Source organism: Styela clava, chromosome 10, assembly GCF_964204865.1.
Source record: "Styela clava chromosome 10, kaStyClav1.hap1.2, whole genome shotgun sequence".
NCBI lineage: Eukaryota > Metazoa > Chordata > Ascidiacea > Stolidobranchia > Styelidae > Styela > Styela clava.
In genome coordinates this window covers 7,479,693-7,488,637 of record NC_135259.1, presented here as the reverse complement: position 1 = coordinate 7,488,637, position 8,945 = coordinate 7,479,693, and the positions used below count along the sequence as shown (strand labels likewise).

General features: G+C 33.5%; 1 protein-coding gene and 1 long non-coding RNA gene across 2 annotated transcripts in view; one reads left to right on the top strand and one right to left on the bottom strand.

The window, feature by feature from the left end:
• Positions 1-5,884: 5,884 nt before the first annotated feature.
• On the bottom strand, positions 5,885-8,428 carry LOC144428100 (uncharacterized). The gene is made up of 2 exons (XR_013478089.1): positions 7,547-8,428; positions 5,885-7,289 (listed from the first exon to the last, which is right to left on the bottom strand). It is a non-coding gene; the product is annotated as an uncharacterized LOC144428100 (long non-coding RNA).
• Positions 8,429-8,589: 161 nt separating this feature from the next.
• The window catches only part of LOC120337300 (Y+L amino acid transporter 2-like), a 37,692-nt gene continuing 37,336 nt past the window's right edge, over positions 8,590-8,945 (top strand). Inside the window, exon 1 of the mRNA XM_039405053.2 lies at positions 8,590-8,727. The gene's annotated coding sequence lies outside the window, so the exon portion shown is untranslated. The remainder of the gene's footprint in view (positions 8,728-8,945) is intronic.

The following is an 8,945-nucleotide window of genomic DNA, read 5'->3' as shown; positions in this document are numbered from 1 at the left end:
TTCGCTTCTGATTTCCTAATCCTAATAGCATGTTTTAATGTCAATTTATGAATGAAATGCGAACAAGCATCGGACGCGCAGCAAGCAATTACGTAACAATATGTCAAAACATTACTTGTTTTGTAAGATGCGTGATGTGTGACGTCATTACATAAACATTATGACGTTACACTGACTAATGTCGAATAAAAATATGTAGATTCACTGTTACTTTTCGGTAATTACCCTACGATTTGTTGATACTAGCAAGATATGGATGATTAGTAATTAAGATTAGAATTTCATCTATTTCTACATGTAACTTAATGCAGCTTTTTTACGACAAACCAATTAAATAGCTCTAGAATATACGTAAGTTTACTATGGTTTTGATAAAGAATGTTATCTGTGTATTTTTAACAAGGTATGTTTTATTATTTATAAGGCGTTTTTAATAAGTAAGTGAATAAACACTGCCACATATGTTAATACGCCTACATGCCTTTCACTCATGTTAATTACTTTTCTCCATTCCTTGTCATGTTTTACATCTGGCAACGTCTTGCTGAATACTTCAAATCTTCAAAAAAGTTGGTGTTTTCAGAGACATTCTACCTCCAATATTTGAGTAGCACAATTACCGTAACATTAGACTGTCGATTTCACTCGTTTTCTATGACACCCTTTCACATCATAAAATAAATTGAAAATTACAATCTTTCTAGCTGCATAAAACTGGACAGCAGTTGCTAAGCGTCACACTATAATATAGAAAACGATCACTTCACAATTGTAACGCATCCCCCGACTGTTTTCGTGGTCTGACTGGCTGTTGCTAAGAGTAGTGTGGAAGCTATTCATAGCGTGGTATGGTTTAGGACTTCGCTCAGACGTTCGCTCCCCTTTAAATCAGCACCGATGAAGTCATCTTCCGGCCTTTCTAACTGTCCTATATGTAAAGGCTATAACAGTCATGCAATGATCATAGTATAGTAATTGAAATTCATAAGTATTTTACATCTTATGCAAAATTGAAAACTCTAAAATTGTCACTATTTGTTTTCGAAGGTAGAACCAAACGCGACCAAAACGGCTATATTCGTAGTAATATTCAAAAATTGGACTCAATATAAAGTCCATTAAATGTTTATTAATTTCATACTTGAAATTCAAAACTAGCCAACTTTATGATATGCTTCAATCTGACTGTAAATAACGGCCGTATTACAGCATCTTCACTTTACATACAAAAGGCGATAAAGTCAAGACTTTTCTACGCGCTGCCATCCCTGGTCTATCAATAATAAAGCTAACTTCCGGCAATATACTGTAAAATACCACTTGAATTTTGTCATTTCTTTGTGTTATTAAGTTAATTTTAAATGGAATATCTGACGATTTAGGCTTGTTGAAACCTGATGAAAGCGAAAAAAGAGATTAGCCTATTCCTTCCTTGATTACTCGTTTACTAAATAAAGACAACTTTCAACCTAATAACTCACGCAAATCTTTGAAAACATACACGTATAGAAATTTTCAGATCAATACCAATAATTAATTGCAATTTGATGAGAGTTTACCACGGTACACCACCCGAACCGTTATTGCTTTGGATCAATCGTTCTCGGTTAAGATTTAGCGATACACAAATAAAAATTTTGGAAATTTTGGACTAATTGTTAAAATGTACCGACTTGACCCTAAAAAAATATAAAACCATAAAAATAGCAGATAGTATAGTTTTTACGTTAATTGTGACACGAAAAAGTTTATTTTCATAGAAATGTACGTACTTGCTCTTTGAATCAGCTCAAATGCATTCTTATATTCTAGTAAAAATGATAATGCACCCTATTTTAAAATGTAAAAACGTCATCGCTCCATATTTTCATAAATCTGAAACATACGTTTTAACTATGGAACATTATCCGGTTTTACAACAAAATTTTTCGTTTCATAATGTACGTTCGAGTATGGCTATGAATAAAACTAACCCTCCTGGCGTGATCATGCATGGCTAGCGCAAACTTGTTTCTTCCCTGTATGGACCTATATCTCTAGTATTCAAGTTACACTGAACATCAGCTTTGTTTTAAAAATCTAATCATGCCGTACAAAAAGAAGCTAAAAATACCATCACGAAAATTTTATCAATGAGTTACTATCACATTTATTTCCACTATAGTTTAAAAAATCAATACCATGTACATACTTTCCAAATCCGGCGACAAATAAATGTCCTGATTGGCAGGAAAAGTCAACTGTTCGTTTGAAGTCGAAACGCGGATGCGTCAACCACGTCACGATGCGTTGTCTATCAAGAAGGCCGTTTCAAAACAGAAAGCGTCCCGGATGTGACGATTCTTCTAATCAGAATAGACTTGTTAAGACCTTACTCATTCATAGGGTGGAAATGGAATGCAGCTGATAGATGATTGTGGTTAATATAAAAAGTCACTGAACATCAGTCTTGTCAGTAGTTTCTTAAATATAGTCGTTGTCAACAAAATTTTCCAAAAAAAATCAATTAAAAAACGTTAGTACGCCATTGCTGATATATTTAATTTGATTTTAATAGCAAAAAAATGTAAAAAATATATTTCTAACTAACAATTACAATAATGACAACTTTAACACCTCATTTGTTTGTTCCTCTGGTCGTCACGCTTCATCGGCTTCCTCGATGTTTCTCAATATAGCTCATTGTCGCAACCGTCTGGCTAAGTATCGACATTACTGCATATGAAATACAAACGGCGGTTAGTCGAAAACGTAGAATAGTGCGATATATCGAACATCATTTTTTCTTTATATTTTTGAAAATCGCGCGTTACGAGAATTGGACACATTCGGATATTAGATAAAATTATACATATGATATTATTTATTGTTGGGTACACAAATGAAATTTCATCCACGGTACAAGAATGTTCTATGTAGGTAGGTCGAACCACTGGCCAAATTCAATATAACAATAAGTGGAATGCTAAAGTGTTTTTTGTATACGGGTATGCAGCTGTCGTAATAATGTTGTAACGACAATTATGACATAACAAAAAGATGACCTATTCGTTTCCAGGAACTTGTACAGGTCGTATTTCTAATTTTGAAATGGGAATGATAGATTTTTGAAAAAGTGCCATTTAGAAAATTAAATTTATAGACGTAAGTCAACCACAATACGATGCTAGTTACTTGAGAGGGGTTAAAGGTCGATAGCTAAACATAATCAAAGTATAAATCTCCCCAAACGTTTTTTGAACCATGAAAAGATTTGCCTTAACATTTTTCGGTTTTCATAATCACGTGAATCCATATTTTCATGCTTGAATATTTATAAAATTGAGAACCAGAAACTGGCGACTGACGCATGTGTAAAGCTCAAAATCACACAATCCCAACCAGAATACCCAGTTAGAATAAGGAAACAGAAAGTTTTTGATTGATGCAGACATTGGTTAAATCAATGAACAACATCCCTCTTCACGTAAGTATTCGTCTTGTCATTCTTATATATACTTCATAATATCTCTGCGGTTGTATGTCTGTGCAATGACATTAAACAACATGATGCGCAACTCCGGCATTTTTGTCCGAAGATCGTATTCGATAGCACGCTCCAATGCACATACTTGACGAGACGAAAACGAGCGGATGTGTGCTGCTTTCAAGGCGTAGCACGAATGGTGTTCGTGCCTGCTTTGACAGTTGTTGTCGATTTTAATGATATTTTTGAAAGTTGGGGTAAAAAGAAATCGGTAAAAGGTAAGGTGAATACTATTGTTGTATATCACACCCGGGCATCGCACTGTTAAGTCCATGTGGGAAAGCCAGCCTTTGTCAAATACTACGAAGGTATTAATTCAGTACGGTACGTAGTTGCCCATTTGCCGAAATTACATATTTACTTACCCCTTATGGTTTCAAATAGTTCATGCACCTCCAGTTAGATTTTTTTAATCAGTGAGGATATATACTCATTGTTGATTGCTGCTCATTGTAACATACTATTACGCATTCACTTTTATTTGCGTATTGAATCAAAGTGTTAACAAGTTCACCTAACATTTCACTCATACCGGTCTATATTGTATAGTCTGATTTCTCAAGTATTTGGAGCCACGAATGCTTGTAATTTTCTGACTAAACCCTTTTATTAGTTGGTTTGCGAACGAATCAGATGTGCGTGGAGTCGTAATTTTTGAAAACCAAATTTTGGTTAAAGACCTTGCGTGCATCATGTCAGGGGATACTGAAAGATTCAGTCTAAAGGGAATTATAGTTAATCGTTATATTTTTTTTTTACTCCACATCGATATATAACATATTTTATGTCTTTTCGTGCAACCGTTTAATTCTACGGTGCATTTCATCTTTTATGAATTTGGTCACTGATTTAAATAATAAAAAAACATGCTCGTAACCAGGATGTTATGTTTTTTTTTATTTTAAATACTTATGATGGATATTTGGTATTTTTTGTTTTTTGAAAATGTTCTTTTTTTCTTCAAAATATTTATTTTGAAATGTTTTGGTGTTTCATTAACTTTTTAAGCTATTAACCTGAATCAACAAGCGTTTTAGGTGTCGCTGCCTGAAGACCTCTTGAGGTGCCTCGCGACTCCTGTCACACAATTTAAGTTAGTTTCCACTTATATTTGTAATTATTTTTTTATATATCATACCATGTTTAAATTGTGTTGACGAATAAATGATGATTGATTGATTGATTATATACCAAATTCAGTAAAATATTTTTTAAATAAAACATGAGATATTGGATTTATTAGCTTTTCCATTCTGAATCATATAGACTGCTTTATTTATTCTTAACGAAAATTAATAAATCTCCTCTCTTTCTTCAGATGTGAAAGTTGTGGACAAACCTGTCTAAGCATTGCGAGACTCTTGCAGCACAAGAGGCAATAGCAGAAATAGCAAGTATATCAATCAAGAAATTAAGCCGACATAAAGCAAAACTTTCAACTATTCGTCTAATCTCAATTTCCTATTATTTATTCACAGGACAACTATAGCAGACGGGGAGATATCAGAAGTCTGGCGACATATCAGTGACAGTGTGATTCCGAGAAATATAATGCAATTGAAAATAGAAAATTGCAATAGAAAAACAACCTATGGAGGCATGCAAAGACATTTGACCCTCCGGTAGAGTTGTGTATGGCCCCCACATCCTGCAGGGCTTGAGGAAAATAACTAAAAATTCCAAAGCGTAAGATTGCATAAGCGGTCTTATTTGTAAAAAGGCACAAAACACGCCAGACATACTTAAAACAGCTTTGGAAATGAGGATTACGGGTACCTCACTGCACCTGTGTTATATTTGGTTCATCAACTTTTGGTAGTACTATAGAAGAAATTCCGGAAGGGGGATAATCATCATTCATGATAAAATACTATCATATATTTTTTGAACAACTTCAATCTATACCAGGGATCTCAAACTCGCGGCCCCAGAGAACTTCCAGTGCGGCCCTCGAACGCTTAACAGTAATTGTAATAGTATTTTGGAAGTTTTTATTTTTATCTAAATGTAATAGATTTTTCAAACCTTCTAAAGTGAAATTGATTATTCACACAGAAAACAATTTACTGAAAGTAGTTTTGAAATATTGATTTTTTTTGTCCACATTTTGACCCAATTAAGAATACACATCAAGCTAGCAAAAGAATACTTGAATAAAACACTTGAGTAATTAAATTAAACGCAAAGTACATGAAGAAGGTGGCATTTTCGAAGAAAATGGGAGTTGTAACATTTCTGCTCTTCACAAAATTCTGAAGCACATTGTTTAATTTGTCATATTTCCATCAATACAATCAAAAAACACAATAAGCTCAGCAGTCAATATGACAAATTCGAAGACCAACTTCGAACAGAAAATTTCCATGTGTTTGTATATTAATATAATTATACAACGACTTAGTTACTAAAAATCAATATCAATAATAATTCAAGCAATCCTATGCCACGCAATGTAGTGCGAAATGTCTTGTCGAAAAAATCTGTCATTTGTTTTTTTACTGATCTATACATGAAATGATAAAAGTAACTTTTTTGCATTACTGGAATTAATTAAACATTCGTAAAGATCCAGATAAACCCATGATCATGTGGCCTCGTTAGTTAGAGTTGGTACTATAAAATCATTTCAGACTGGCCTTAGTATGCTGGTGACACAAAAAAATGCCAAACGCCAGGACAAATGTAATTATTAAAACATTGAGTTTATACTGTAGTATTTTTGTTAATTTTAGGTTCATATATTTAGATAAGTTATTTTTAGTGTATGTATTATTCTTTCCTTATTCAAAGCTTGTTCAAAAATGATTTTGATGGTTGTACATAGAATTTTACGATTTTTTATAATAAATACTGTAACTTGCAAATGTTGCAATAATAGTGGAATGCAAATATTAATATGTAATTGCATTTGAAATTGAAGAAAATAATAAAACTTAATCCAACTGTTTAGTTGCATCACAATATATGTCACAAACTAAAACTATCTTAAAAATATCTTTTAAGTATACATTATCAAAAACTGTTTGCGGCTCTTTTTACAATTTTCAAAATGCAATGCGGCTCTCGAAAACCCATGAGTTTGACACCACTGATCTATTCTAGACGATTCAAGCATTGCTTTGGGAAATTATATCACTTCAATTAAATTGAAATAATCTCGCTATATTAAATACAAAATCGTTGCTATCATAAAGGTAAACCAATTCAGCCACTCGAAATATATTGGCCTTCACAAAGCAATGGAGGCAAAATTGAGAGTTCATGAACTATGAACATTTGTTCTTTTCTTTGTCTTGAACTTTCCATACTCCACAGCCCCTATTAATTTTTTTAAATTTTAATTACCATGTGATGGTCATACATATCTTTAACTTGTATTTTCTGTCATGATGTATTATCTCGATGTGCCAAACTATTAATTAGTGTGCATATTTTGCTTCCAGATGACATAAATGTATTGTCATGTTTATTACCTCAGCTTGGAGTATTGACAAGAAAAAGGTGCCAGTAAATTAGGTAAAAAAATTTTCAACTCATTGTTATAATCAGAATTCACAATCAATAGGAATTATAAACAGCCAACAATCAGTGAGAATTATATGCGAAATCCCTCAGAATAAATTTGTCTAAAATCGGAGGAAGTCAAAAAATATAGGTAGTTTCTATCCACACAAGCATTTCAAGAAGACTTGCTCGAGCCAAACTAAATGAGCATCGTCAGGTGATCGGTAAGGCTGCAAGTTGAATTCAGCCCTGCAACCTCCTGCATAGGAGATAATATTAATTAGTGGGCTATGAGCTAAATTCTTAAATTTAAACAAACCTATCTACGATGCATTATGTACCAGCAATGTTACCTACGATTAACTGAATATGTAATATGTCTAATAAATTCACCTACGAAAGCAAGTTCGATAGGTGCAAACTTTGTGTTATGGAATTGTATCGCAGCACAGTTTTGTATGACACCCTCTTTAAATGAAATTTCAATGATTAAGCGCAAACATTAAAATTACTAACTTTGAACTTTGTCATTATCTGCAAAATGTTCCACACAAATCTTTCCGCTATCGCGTTTGTAATCTTCTCTGATAGAAAAAAACGTCTATGATGTCCAGAATTGCTCTTTACAGCTTGCCTGTTATTCCAGCTTTCCAAGGAAGCAAAACTTCTTAGATATAGAGATTATTTTGTTTCGTTACAGGCGCAAAAAGGCAGGTACTACACGTAAAAAAGACGCCGAGTAGCAAAAGCGAGCGGAAAACGGACGCGAAAGGCGACGAGAAATATGTGCATTGGAGCGTATCATGAAATACAATGTTTTGCCTGTAGTCTTATGGAGTGACGTCAGAGTTGCCTATCATGTTGTTTAATGTCATTGGTCTGTGCGTGTGAGTGTGTATGAATTAATTTAATAATTTTAGCTCAGTGAACACCTACCTCTTTGGCAAAACCTTCCATCTTATATTTTTCACGTTCTAATCTAAACCTTATCTAAGGTTTTGTTTGCCCTCCTGATTTCATAATCAGTTTTTATTTATATATTTGTTTTTATCAATGTTTTATCGCTGTTATGCTGATTATGCAGTCGACATAAACTTATACTTTTTCATGTTAAAACTATTATGTTTGACACATTCAGTAGATAATTTGATGCAGGGGCGTGAAATATTTTTGTCAGTGGGCCATATAAACAACTTCAGACAACTAGCTGAGCCGCATCTAGTTTTTCCGTGTACACAACAAAATAAAAAAATACTCACAATGCAGAATTCGAATTATTTAACATTTTAGTGCGACACTTGAAATTTTGAGTTCTTTCATAGTTTGTTAACATCAACTTTGACATATGTTGTAGCAACCCTTAATTAACTGACTTATCAAATGTTTATTAGTCAGATGACAAGAGAAGAGAATCGTTTAGCCTTAGAGCAATGAATTAGGATTGTATGCTTGATGGAGAAGAATCTGAGTGTTGACAAGGGCCACACTGCTTGACTTGACGGACGGGCTGTTGCCCACGGGCCGCCTGTTGCACACCCCTGTTTTATTGCTTTTGAAAAATGTGAAGATGACGTGTAAAAATGGTTGAATACGGAAATATAAACTTGGACTTCTTGTGACGGCTGTAATTCCAGAAATCCATTCGCACCTAACCATTTCCCAAGGGAACACCTCGCGGGGTAACCAGCTGTTCAATGGTGAGTTTATTAGTAATAAACGTTTTTATGTTTACCGACAAAAATATTGTAATACATTACGTAGTTTTTGTTAAGCACAAAATCATAAAGATATGGAAAATCTTCAGTAATCATAATTAGAATTGTTAAACTTGCTACAATATAGATCAAGAATATCAAGCACGGCAAAAATGTGACGTATGGGATATATATTTTCACATTTATGATCTTCGTCACAA